Here is a 13,186-nt window from a genome sequence, read left to right on the forward strand (position 1 = left end):
GCACCACTTATGGATTTTTTTCTTTTTGCTTTTTTCTGTTTGGTCTGGTCGTGGGGACTGAACTCTGGGCCTGGGCGCCGTCCCTCAGCTCTTCAGCTCAAGGCTAGCACTTGAGCCACAGGGCCACTTCTGGCTTTTTTCTTATGTGGTGCTGAGGAATTGAACCCAGGGCCTTATGCATGCAAGGCAAGAGCTCTACCACTGAGCCACCATACCAGTCCTTCAGGGACTTCTTGAGGGGCCATTTGGAACATCCTCCTGAGGTCACTCTGGGCCTCCTTGAAGGGCCTGTTGGGGCCTCCTTTAGAGGTCATTCAGGGCCTCCTCTGGAGGCCATTTGGGACCTCCCTCTAGAGAGGCCTGTGGACAGTGGAGAGGCCTACATGTGGGGGAGGAAGGGAAGAAAGGGAAAAGCCTTCCCCTTTGAAGGTTTGGAGGTTTGGGGCTTTGGGGATCTGAGGTTTGGAGGTTTGCAGACCAACTAATTGGTGGTTTGAAGACCAACCAATAAAAGTTGGAGTGTCAGGACTGCCTATTGGAGGTTTGGAGGTTTGGTGATTGAGGCTGCTCTTGGTTCTGGGTATCTAAAAGGACAAGGTAGTCTCAAGACACCTTTCTGGTGTAAATAAACTTCTTTTGTTCACTTCTCACTGTGCCTCCATGGATTGTCTCTCTCTCTGAGGTTCATCAATACCCCACTGGGTGATGTTCTCACAGGGGCCATCCTAGGATGGCCATCCTAGGATGCCCAACCCCGAGGAAACATGAGGGCCACTGGCCAATGTCCTCATGGTTTCCACATGGCTGCCATGGTAGCAGTAAGAGCATCCTGCCATGTGCCCAGTGTCATTGGCAACAGACTTCCTGGACCAAGTACCTAACTGCCAGCAGGTGTGCACTGGGCTCTGATTGGTCCACTTCCTCACTGATGTCAATGGCCTGACTTGTGATTGGTCCATTTCCCCCTGACATCACAGAGCATTGTGAAGGTATGCCCAACAGGGTACATATGAGGCAGCTGCTCTCCAGCTTTTTCAGTTACAGTGCTGGGAGCTTTTACTCCGGTGACCTGATGGACTAACTCAGAACTACTTGATTGCTTTCTTTGGGTGTGGGGAGTGGTAGTTGTGTTGTTTGGGTTTGGGGATTTCATTTATTCAGCTGGGGGTTGTGTTTACTTGTTTGTTGGTAGTTTACCTTCTGTTTCTTAAGATTTGTTAGTTGTCCACTTCATTTAGATCATCTTAGGTAATTCTTAAGCTTGATCACTTGCCATCCCAGGGACAAGGTGTTAATGTACAACTTTAGTTCCTCCCCCAGGGAGGGGGAGATCACTGTCATTGCACAGTACAACTTGACAAAGATTATCGGTTACTGCAGCTGTGTCTATGAGAAGCTGGCCCATCACTGCCTCACTGACACCACAGTGGCAGTCAAAGTTCTCCCAAGGAAAGATCTGAAAAGTCATGAGATAGAAAACGAGGTAGCAGGTGGGAAGTTGGCTCAGTGGTAGAGCGTTTGCCTTGCATGCCTGGGGCTCTGGGTTCGATTCCTCAGCACCACATAAGAAAAAAGCCAGAAGTGGCCCTGTGGCTCAAGTGGTAGAGTGCTAGCCTTGAGCTGAAGAGCTGAGGGACGGTGCCCAGGCCCAGAGTTCAGTCCCCACGATCAGACCAAACAGAAAAAAGAAAATGAAGTAACCATTGTGAAAAGTGTACGTCACCCACACATCATCCAATTATTCCAGGTGATGGAGGATGAAGACTCCTTGTCACTGAGCTGGCCACTCAGGGCCATCTCTTGGGGTGGAGTCAATAAATCCCCTTGCATACGCCTATTCCAGTATGAAGCCAAGAGGTTGTTCAAACAGATCACGAGTGCCATTCACTACCTTCAAGAGAACTGAATTGTACTCCTAGACCTGACGGCCAACAACGTCCTGTTCAACACCAATGGCAATGTTAAGGTCAGTGATTTTGGCGTTTCAGGGTGACCCCAGGACAGTTGCTAAAGGGGGTTTGTGGAGCCTTACTATTCCACCCCTCTGAAATGATCCTACAAAACATGTTCAGTGGGTACAAGGTGGACATTTGGGGACTTAGCTGTGCTTTTGTATATGATGACAACGGGAAAGTTGTCATTTGAGGAGAATAAGATGACAGATATGGAAACAAATCCTAGAGGCCAGGTACACCGGTCCCCTTTACCAACTACAATGGGACGTGATCTCCTTCCTAAACTGCTGACTGTGGGCTTCAATCTGAGGCCTGCTATTGAGGAGATAATGGAGCACCCATGGCTGGCCCTAAGTGTGGGATTTGGCCTGCTTCCTGATGAGCAACTGCCCAGCAAGCTGGACCCCGTTATTGTCACAGTCATTTGCAACATGGTGTACACGGTAGCTGGTATTAAAAAGAAAGAACAGAGCATTCAATGAAGCCATGGCACCTACCTGCTCATCCATGAAAACATAAAGGAGAATACCAGAAGTGTGGAATCAAAAATGATGCTTTTGGCTAGTCCACCATGCACACCTCCTGAGGACAATCCCACCAGCCCTCTTCCTCCACAAAAAAAGAGCCACCTATTCTGCAGGATGTAACACCTTCAGCTTGTCCTCAAATTTTCAGTTACCTCTGAAGAGAACCCAAAGTGCCAGTCTGCCTGTCCTTCTGCTCTACACCCTGCAGAGCTCCAGTTCCAGCTTCATTTGTGGCCCAGATTCTTTTAGCTGGTCGGGTACACTAGACAGTTTCCACTCAGTGGAAAATGGTCTTCCCTCTGGTCATCCTCAGGGGGAGGCCATAGACCTCAGGTGGAACATTAGACAGGGCTGGAGGAGGGTGGCTAACAGGATAGTCACCATTTTTCGCAGACTTTGCTGCTGTGTGAAGGCCCCAAAGTAATGTTCACAGATTGAGAGCAAAGCTGTCCCAGAGAAAGCAGTGCAGAACTCTGAAACAGCACAGTTGAAAGCCACCAGACTCAGATCTTCGGGGTGAGTCTAACTAAAGCAGAGAGATGTGGAATTGAAGAGCTGCAGGTGGGAAAGGAGTCATGCAGGAAGTTCACACTGTGGAGGTCTCAGTCCAGCATGGCCAGGTTGTGTGACGGCTGCTAGGGGATTCTCCGGCAGGGATTCCTTTCGGAGAAAGGACAGCTGACATCACCAAGGCTTTCCAATGCTGAAAGATAAGTTGAAAGGTGGCCTCAATCTGCTGTACTTTCTGAGCTGGGCATTTACACATCGATCCCTTACTTAATAGTATTGTCACTTTATTGAACAACCTTTTCCCTTGGTCCTCTGAACACTAAGGTGTTTTTGTCCCAAACGCTTCAGGTCATCTCACCTTTCACGTAGGTTGCTTGTGTCCCCAATTGCTAGTTTATTTATTTAGGTTTAAAGTGAGGCCCTTGAGCTTCGTGGTATAGGAATCCATGGATCTCAGGGGCAGGAAGCATCCTGGACTCTGTTTCTCCTTCCGCAGTCTCTAGGTGACTGGGTACAACTACTGAGCACACTACTTACACTGGCTGGGTTGGAGTACAAAGGCAAATCTTCACTGCGAATGGAGAGGTACCTGTCTCCATTCACCCAATGCACTATCAATGGTTTCTGCCCTTACTTTCCTCCATTTAAATGCACTTTCCTGCTTGTGTAATTTCTCTCTAAATCTCATCATTATCCCAACATAAAACCTTCATCCAAGCATCTCTTCTTTCAGAGTTGTTTATTTGCTCACAATCAAAGAGACCCTATTACTAAGACAGGTTGTTTTGAATGGCAACTCCTCCCATGAGTCCCCATTTTCTCTAAGGGGAACCAGAAGGCTGGGTTGGCTGAGTTTCAAATAAGAGAACAGTCTGACCAACCAGAGCCACTGTTTAGACTGGCTAAAAATATGAAGTAGAATAATATTCCTTCCTTGATCGTAGAGGTAGAGAAACCTGTGAAGGAGCAGCATTCCTGAGAAAGTATGGAGATACAGTGGTGCCACTGGATGGACCCTGCCTGGGATGACTGCATCTGGACAGTAGCAAAAATTTGGTAAGGTTGATATGACCTCTACCACTGGGCTATTTGTGTTGGTTTAGTCAGGGCCATGAGATTTCCACAGAGAGGATTTGATTCAGGCTGATGCTGTCTGCCCTTGGGTGACAAGTGTGTTATAGGGAGGATTTGAGCACACCTGACTTTTGCTATATGTGCACTGATGTCAGGAGGCTAAGCCTGCAGAGCAGACTGATGAGATTTTCTGCAGTAGGTAGGATCAGTGGTCCAGCTCAGAGCTATTTGGGAGCAGATCTCCCCTGAAAGAACAAAAAGGGATTCTGGTGAGAGTCCCAATAAGGGCTACAAGAGGGAAAAGATGGGTACAAAGTAAATGACAGGGTGGACACTAAATGTAAAGGAGAAATGACAGGAGGCAAATTAAGAAGGGAGCTGAGGAATCCTGAATTCCACATGGGCCATTTTTCAGTGAAGAAAGTGGGTGGGAAGGAATTAACTGTTGATTTGTAAGACTTCTTGATCACTATTCTTTTTTTTTTCCTTTTGTCTGTTGTGTGTATGTGTTTGTGAGTGTGTGCTGCTACACCTCAGTGCTTTTTTTCTTATGCTGTTTCCTTTGCCTTCTCTGTTCTCTCTCCACTTTTCTCACCTTCTCCCTGCTGCCGCCCACCATTTCTCTTCCTTTGTTTTCATTCCTCCCATAGCTACTCCTATTCTACTTCTCCTGTTCCTCTTCTTGCTGTTCCACTACTACCCTCTACCATTCCCTTTCCCTCTCTTCCTGCTCTTGAATCTGTCTCTCTCTCCCTCCACCTCCCTCACTCTTCCTCTCTCTCTACACTTCTCCCTTTTTCCTTCTTTCCCTTTCTCCCTCTCTGTCTTTCTCTTTTTTCTCTCTCTCAGTTGTCATGGATATGTCTGGTTCTCTCCTGCTTGAGTTATACTTCCAGGCTTGCATTTCTCTATTTACTTGAAGATGGAGTCTTCCCAGACTTGCTGTAAATGCAATCTTCAAGGTATCATCTTGGGAGATAGGTAGGAATACAGACAAGAGCTTACAGCATCAGGGAATGCAATTGACTTTGTTAATCTGGTGTGGCAAAGGTTGCTTTCTCTATTTTGAAAGGGCATTTGTGTATTTATGTGAGGGATAGCTGTGTAGAGTCACCTTACAATTGGTTGTGGAAGGAAGGGGGTGATGGGTTTGTGTAAATGGACAGGGAAGGACGACATATGTGCTGTACAATTGCGCTGAGAGGTGTCAGATTCTTAGTAGAGACTCTATGAGTCCCCAGAGAGGCCCCCTTTCCCAAAGCACCCAGCTTGGGCATGGTGCTTCCGTTTCCCGGTAAAGACTTTAGGCCTCATGGAAGAATAGCAGAGCCCAATTTTTCTCCTTGGGGAATCAACAATGCTATCAGAGCCAAGTTTTAAATATTTGAACATCAAGAGGCCATTTTTGGAATCACAAAGTGTATGAATTAAAAGATATTCCCTTCCGTTCAGCTAGAGGTGGTCAAGGAACAGGAGACCTGAGGAATCATTGAGATAAACTGGGATCTGTGGAAGGACATAGCCTGGATGGACTTTGGTTGTATATGGACCACACCCGTGGATGGACCCTGCCTGGGATGACTGCCTTCCCACAAGAACAAAAATTCGGTAAGATTAGATATGAGCCTTCACACTAGAATATTTGTATTGGTTCACCCAGGGCATTAGAATTGCACATAGAGGCAGTGTTGAGGATTCATGCTGCCTTTGGGTGACAAGTGTATGATGGGGAGGAGTTGGGCAAATCTGGCCGTTTCTCTGTGTACACTGGGTCAGGCGGCTGAACCTGCAGAGTAGACTGATGAGAATAGCAGCAAGAGGAGGGCTGGGGCTCCTGGTGGGTCAGTGGTACTGCTCAGGGGTATTTGAGGAGCAATGCTATTCTCAAACAATGAGATGGATTTGTGGCGAGAGAAGCAATAAGGGTCCAAATAGGCAAAGGATGCATAACTGGTTTAAGACAGGGTTGATACTGATGCTGAAAGAGAGCTGAGGAGGAATGTAAGGAATGCTGAACTCCTCATGGAACAATGTACAGTGGAGAGGGTGGGTGGGGAGGGAAGTACTATTAATTTCCATGATTTCTCAATGCTTTTTAATTGTCTTTTTGTTGGTTGTGTGCATGCATTTGGGAATGTGCTGGCTTGAACTCTGTTCTTTTCTCTTTCTCAGTCTCCTTTTCCCTCTGTGGCCTTTCCTTGGGCCCTCCTCCCCTCTACTGTCTCTAATCTCTCCTTTCTTACACCCTCATTCTTCTCCTCTTCTCCTCCCTCTAATCATTCTCTTCTCCCTATCTCATTCCTTCTCATTCAATCCTTTCTCTTGAATTTGTCTCTTTGTCTCTCTGTGTTTAGGTATGTATGCATGTCCCTCTGTTTTTCTCTCTGTCTGTTTTCCTTCTCCCCCTCAGGCCCCCTCTTTCCCTTTTTCTCTCTTGAGTGTGGGCGTGTTTCTGGCTGATGTTTTACCAGTGGAGTCACTCTTCTAGGCCTGATTTTCTACTGAGTTGGACATGGAGTCTGCTCAGGCTGGCTTTATCTACAGTCTTCTCAGTGTCAGTGTGTACAGTAGTTAGGATTATACAGGTGAGCCTCCAGCACCTAGACTTTGTGAATCTGGTACAGCACAGATTGGTTTCTCTGTTATTACAAAAGGAATTTGTGTACTTGTATGAGGGACAACTCATAAAATTTTGGGAAAGGAAAGGGTGTTGGGTTGGGCTGCATGTGGAGAATGGAGAGGTAGAGAATTACGTTTCCACAGTACAAGGGTTTCAGCACTGAGAGATGTCAGATTCTTAGGAGAGACCCTTTGAGTCGCCAAAGATGCTTCCAGTTGACACCCCCTTCCCCAGAGCACCAGGCTTTGGGCATGGTGCTTCCTTTTCCCTGGAAGTTCCCAGGGGAAGCCTCTAGGTCTCATGGAAGAAGAGTAGGGCCTGATTATTTTCCTAGGGCACATGGTGTGTAGGAAGCTTAATTTCAAATATTGCCACACTATAAACCTCCAGAGCCCATTTTTTGAACCAAAAAATGTAGGAATTACAATAATTTCCTTTCTATCAACTAGAGGTGGAGAAACTTTTAATGAGTAAGAGACTTAAGAAAACATGAAAATATAGGAACATGTGGATGGAGATGAGTACAAGCGGACATGAGCAGAAATTTAGTAAGATTGGATATGAACCTCCACCACTGTGATATTCATTCAGCAGGGCATTAGATTAGTGTACTTCACTGAGGAAGTACACTCAGCATGGAGAATGAGAATACTCAAACTTACAAAAGTAGTACATAGTATATATGAAAAGGAAGATTAAGGCAGAAAGAATCAGGATGAGTGTTGGAAATAATCTGTGTTTTTGTGTGTTTGCAGATGTGTGTTGTGTGTACATGTGCACAAAGTTGTATTTTTGAGTATCAGAGTAGACCTCTTTGGCAAGGGGGTTTTGGGGAAGTATAGGGGACTGAGCAGCTGGGTGTGGGGAAAAGCATTCTAGGCAGTTGGAATAGCAGTGGCCCCCAGCTGGCACAGTGCAAATGCCAGTGTGGTTGCAGCAAGGAAGCCTGGGCTCAGTGGGGAGAGACAGGATCAGAGAAGGCACAGGAGCCTCTTGGCAGCACAGGCTCTGCACTACACCAAAGGAAGCTGTGAGCAGAGTGGTGACCCACCATGCTTCAACATTGTCCTGTGGTTCTCCTGTCTACTCTAAAGCCACATTTCTTAGTCTTCAAATATGAAAGGGTGTGTGTGATATTGGTGTTTCTCATGAAATTGAGTGTCCTCCAGTTCCATCCATAGTGTCTGAGTGTTGGTTTCTTTTTTTTTTTTTTTTGGTTCCTTTCTGGTGCTTGAATTAGGACCAGTAAAAGGTCCCTGAGCATTTAGCTCAAGGCTGGAGCTTTACCAGTTTGAGGCACAGCTCCATTTCTGGTTTTCTGAGGGATATTTGAAGTAAGAGTCTCATGGACTTTCCTGCCTGGGCTGACTTTGAATGATGATTCTTAGATTTCAGCTTTCTGAGTAGCTAGGATTACAGGCGTAAGCCACCGATGCCTGGCTCATGATATAGTTTTGATAGTGAAAAGATCCTATCCAGAAGTCAAGATTGCCTGCTCTGGTTCTGGCTCTGCAGTCTTCTTCAATCTTGAAAATTTTTCAAGATTTTTATTGAATGTTTTCAAGATTATATGCCACTTCCACTTAGTCTTGTCTGAAGTTTTATCATGATTTGACTTGGGTCTTGCAGGACTATCGTGAAGTGACACTGTGTGCCTCCCACTGCATCCCACCAGGTGGCTGGAGACATCAGTTTGTCTTGGGAGTGTAGTAGGTAATTTTGATCACTTGAAGATGGCCAAATTTGCCAGTTTTTCTACTGAAAAAATTCTCCTCTCCCTTTGTAACTCAGTGATGTGTGGGAAAACACATAAGGCTGTGGAAATATTCCATTCCTCACATCATTGACAGTTTGCTTATGTATTTACATATTTATTCATGTTTGAACTTGCTAAGGGATTCCTATTGAATGCATTGGGTTGTAATTCCACTCCTGTCATGGTTTTGATGGTTCCAGACTTGGCCAGTGCGAGCCCCTTCTAACAGACTTTATTAGTGCTTTTATTTTATTTTAATTTTATTTTTTTGCCAATCCTGGGGCTTGAACTCAGGGCCTGGGCACTGTCCCTGAGCTTATTTGCTTAAGGCTAGCACTTTACCTCTTGAGCCACAGTGCCACTTCCAGCTTTTTCTCTTTATGTGGCACTGCAGAACCCAGGGCTTCATGGATGCTAGGCAAGCACTCTACCCCTAAGCCCTCATTAGTGCTTTTGTTCTTCACTCATACACAAGATCAATGTTTATTTAGTACCTTCCATGCTCTAGTCTTTGAATCAACTATTATCCAGGAGCTGTGGCTGGATGGCATTTAGAAACCAACATCTGAGTATTAGGTATGTTCTTTGCTTTTGAGATGTTATTGTTCCTAGGCCCTTTTGGAGAAGAGAACTGGAAAATACATAAAACGAATATACAAAATACATGTATTCATGTATATGGGTGTGCATTGATATATACAAGCCCATACATGTATATTTACACATATACACATTTAAATTTATATTAATTTCTTTTAGTAGTAAAGAAATGTAAACTCAGAACCTCTTGCTTGCTTTGCTTGGGTCCTAGTAATTGAGCCCCCCTTTAAGCCCTGCTTTTTGCTGGTTAGTTTGGAGGTGAAATCTAATAAACTTTCCTGCCTGGACTAGTCTCAAACTTCAGTGTTCAAGCTCTTAGCCTCCTGAGTGTCTCAACTTCTGATTTGTACACCAATCTATGTATATATATCCATCTATATATACTCAAAATCATGAGTTCACACTGACACCTCCAACTGCAATCTCACCCCAAATATTCTTCCAGTTTTTTTTCCTTTTCCATATTTGTAACTACCAAGAAACCTATTACCCTTGATAGGATGACTTACTGAGTAATTCATTCTGTTTGTAAACAATCTCCTGTGATTGCCAGTGATGTAAATGTATTTGGCCTTTTTCTATGGTTCTTGACATAGAAATCCAAAAACACTCATGCTTTCCTGAGTAACAGGGGTGGTAGTAGGATCTTTTGCTCTACTATTTGGTCATTGACCCTGGTTCCTCAATCAGAGCTCCTAAGACCTTAGTCATTTCCTGAGTTATAGTAGCATCTGACCCAGAGCTATGAAATCCTTTGGAATTTCCTGTCACAAGAGCATGTTCTAAGAGGTGCAACCCTTGATGTACACCTGGATAGCCTCAGGATGGAAGATGATCTTTTTATGATGGACTGGTAGTGCAAACCTGTAATCCCAGTATTTAGAAGGCAAATGCAGAAGGCTCTTGAGTTCAAGGCAAGCCTGGGCTACAGTCAAACCATCTTTTAAAAAACAAGCTTTTATAGGTACATTATTTGGGGATTAGCTCTTAATTTTGTTTTTTGGTTTCATGAAATTTTGTCATGTCTGTAAAATTTATACTTGCCAAGAGATTCAAACTGCCTGATCAACCCATTCTCTCTATTGCTCTGTATCTGTCTGTCTCTGTCTCTGTCTCTCTGTCTCTGTGTCTGTCTGTCGGTCTGTCTCTCCCCTTCTCTCCCTGTCTCTGGTCGATGTCCTCATGGTTACCACATGGTTGCCAAGGTAGCAGTAGCAGCATCCTCCCATGTGCCCAGTGGCCTTGGCAATGGTCCGCTAGGCTACATGGAAGAGTAGTAGTCCTCCAAGCTCTCACACAGACTTGATTCTTGTGACTATTTACCAGTCCTTTACACACTAGTTCACTCATTTCAGGAGGCATGACTAGTGCTATGAGCCCAGCATGCCTGGCATAGTCCCCGTGTAGCACACTCAGGCCAAGTGCCTGGTGCTACAGGATTCTGCAGCCGAGCTTCTGGTCAAAGTACATCTGACACTGAGCTGGCCTTCCCAGGCTGAAAGGAAAATGGAAAAGTAGCCTGAAGGTGTCTTTACCTTCAGAGGTGGTAGGGGTTGCAGCTTGATCACATGGTGACTTCACCTGACAACCATTCACCTTTGTCCTTGAGGTGGTTTTGTTCCAAATGCTACAGCAGGTAATCACCTTACCTTTCATGTAGGTTTCCTGTATGTTTATATACTTATTTGTTGTATTTACATTTGAGCTGAAGCCCATTGATCTGAGGGTCAGGAGGCATCCTGGACTCTGCTCCTCCTACTGTGGCCTCTAGATGACTGGGTCCAACTCCTGAGCACACCAGTTACACTGGCTGGGTTGGAGCATAAGGGCAAGTCTTCATTGGGAAAGAAATGAGACCTGTCTCCATGTACCATGACAGTGGTTTCTGCCCCACTTTCCTCCATTTCAATGCAGTTTCTTCTGTGTGTGTTTTCTCTATAATCCTTTACTCATCACTATCCCAACATAAAGCCATCATCCAGGAGAACCCGATTTCTCATTTATTTGCTCACATTGGTAAAAGATAAAACACATATTTGAAAGACCCTAATGAATACACCCTGAAGTCGTAATTGCAACTTCCTCTGTTAGCCCAATTTTTCTCCTCAGGTAAACAGAGTGTTGTGAGTGCTGAGTTTCACATATGAGACCACTGTGAACATGTAGAGCCTATTTTTGGAACCACAAAGTATATTAATTAAAATATGTTCTCTTCCTTTCAGTGAGAGCTGGAGAAACCTCTGAAGGAGCAGGAGACCTGAGAGAACACGGAGGTATAGTGGTGCCTGTGGATGGACCAGGCCTCTGTGAACTTGGTCTGAGGATGGACCCTGCCTGGGATGACTACTTCTGGACATGAGTGGAGATTCAGTAAGATTGGATGTGACTCTCCACCACTGTCTTATTTGCGTTGGTTCATCCAGGGCTATTAGATTTCCACACAGAGGAAGTGCTGAAGGCTGATGCTGTCTTGGGTGACAAGTGTGTGATGGGGAGGAGTTGGGCACAGCTGGACTTTGCTCTGTATACATTGGGGTTAGGAGGCTGAGCCTGCAGAGCTAACTGATGAGATTTGTAGCAAGAGGAGGACTGGGTCTCCTGGTGGACAAGTGCAGTTCAGGGTTATTTGGGGAGCAGATCTCCCCTCAAAGAATGAGGTGGGATTCTGGTGATAGAAGCAGTGAGGGCTAAAGAGGGTAAAGGATAGGCACCTGGTGAATGACAGGGTTGACACTAATGCTGAAGGAGAACTGAGAGGTGGAAGGTCATGAAGGGAGCTGAGGAATCCTGAATTCCTCGTGGTCCAGTGTTCAGTGAAGAGGGTATGTGGGGAGGGAAGTACTGTTAAATTCCATGATGTTTCCATGCCTTTTATTTTTTTCCTTTTGTTTCTTTGTTGTGTGTATATGTTTGTGAGTGTTTGCTCGTACCAAGTCTTTATCTCTGTGCTTTTTTTCTTAATTCTCTCTCTGCTTCCTTTTCCATCACTTTCCTCTTTCACCTTTCCCCGTCTTTCCCCCTCTCTACTATCTCTTCCCTCCTCTTCTTCTACCTCATACCGTCTCTTAGTCTACTTTTCCTTCCCCTCATCTTCTTCCTCTCATCTCCCTCTTCTCTTACCTCTCTCTCTCTCTTCCTGTTCTTGAATCTGTCTCTAACTCTTTCCATTTCTCTGTCTTTCATCTCTCTGTCTCAGTCTTTCTTTTTCTTTCTCTCCTTCTTTCAATTTGCATGTTCATGCCTGGTGCTCTACCACTTGAGTCACACCTCCAGGTCTGCATTTTTCTAGTTAATTGATGATGGAGTCTTCCTAGACTGGCTGTCACTGCAATCCAGGTAGCTTCTAGGATAGTTACGATTACATAGCCTCCAGCATCAGGCAGTGCACTTGACTTTGCTAATCTCTTGTGGCACAGGTTTGTTTCTCTGTTGTTATGAAAGGTATTTGTGTACTTATCTGAAGGACAGCTGTGTCAGTGACACATTAAAATGGGTGTGGAAGGAAGGTGGTGTTAGTCTGCTGTGCAGAATGGACAGGGAGAGAAGGACATGTATAGTGCAAGTGTATCAAGACCCTTAGAATATCAGAACATGTGCACACTCAAGGACATGTGCACTCCCATTTCCTAGTGAAAGAGCAAGCAGCTCCCTTTGCATGATTGATTAACAGCTTCCGTCTCTCTTTACCAAGATGTCTCAGAAGCACACAAGCAGATGGCTGGTCAGGAATTCCTCTGGGAATCAGCCTCCTTAAAACCCAACCTGATGTGCACGTCGAGAGGGAATTAGGAAGGAAAATGTGCTCTTTTCTTCCTTCAAGTTCAGCTCTCAATGCAGAGCTAGATGTGTCAAATGATCTCCTCAGAGTGAGGCAGAGACTTCCAGGAGACAAGGCCTTGCTGCCCCAAAAGCTGCAGTTGAGGCTCAGAGTGAGGGAGTGGGCTTCAATTCACATCTGTGGGTTTGGCTTAAGAGGCTAGTGTCTTGTAGTCCTAGTGCAGTAGAGAGTGTGCCTCTTCGCTGCTGTGATTTCAGTGTTGAGTTGTATTGTGGAGATGGGGGAGAGGGGCAGTATGCCAAGCAGGAGGCAAGTCATTTTATGATTCCATGCCAGTCTTGTCTTAAGGGGCAAGGTGAGCTCACT

The 13,186-nt window shown here is 45.3% G+C and overlaps 1 long non-coding RNA gene across 2 annotated transcripts; it reads left to right on the forward strand.

Annotated features, from left to right (window-relative positions):
• Positions 1-1,755: 1,755 nt before the first annotated feature.
• On the forward strand, positions 1,756-12,734 carry LOC138822493 (uncharacterized). Of its 2 annotated transcripts, XR_011370486.1 has the most exons (4): positions 1,756-1,966; positions 3,937-4,048; positions 5,519-5,674; positions 11,265-12,734. It is a non-coding gene; the product is annotated as an uncharacterized lncRNA (long non-coding RNA). The 2 variants fall into 2 exon arrangements; XR_011370487.1 differs by lacking the exons at positions 1,756-1,966; positions 3,937-4,048 and adding an exon at positions 4,087-5,028.
• Positions 12,735-13,186: the final 452 nt, after the last annotated feature.

This window comes from Dipodomys merriami, unplaced genomic scaffold (genome assembly GCF_024711535.1).
Source record: "Dipodomys merriami isolate MVZ:Mamm:240054 unplaced genomic scaffold, mDipMer1.0.p SCAF_1104, whole genome shotgun sequence".
Classification (NCBI taxonomy): domain Eukaryota; kingdom Metazoa; phylum Chordata; class Mammalia; order Rodentia; family Heteromyidae; genus Dipodomys; species Dipodomys merriami.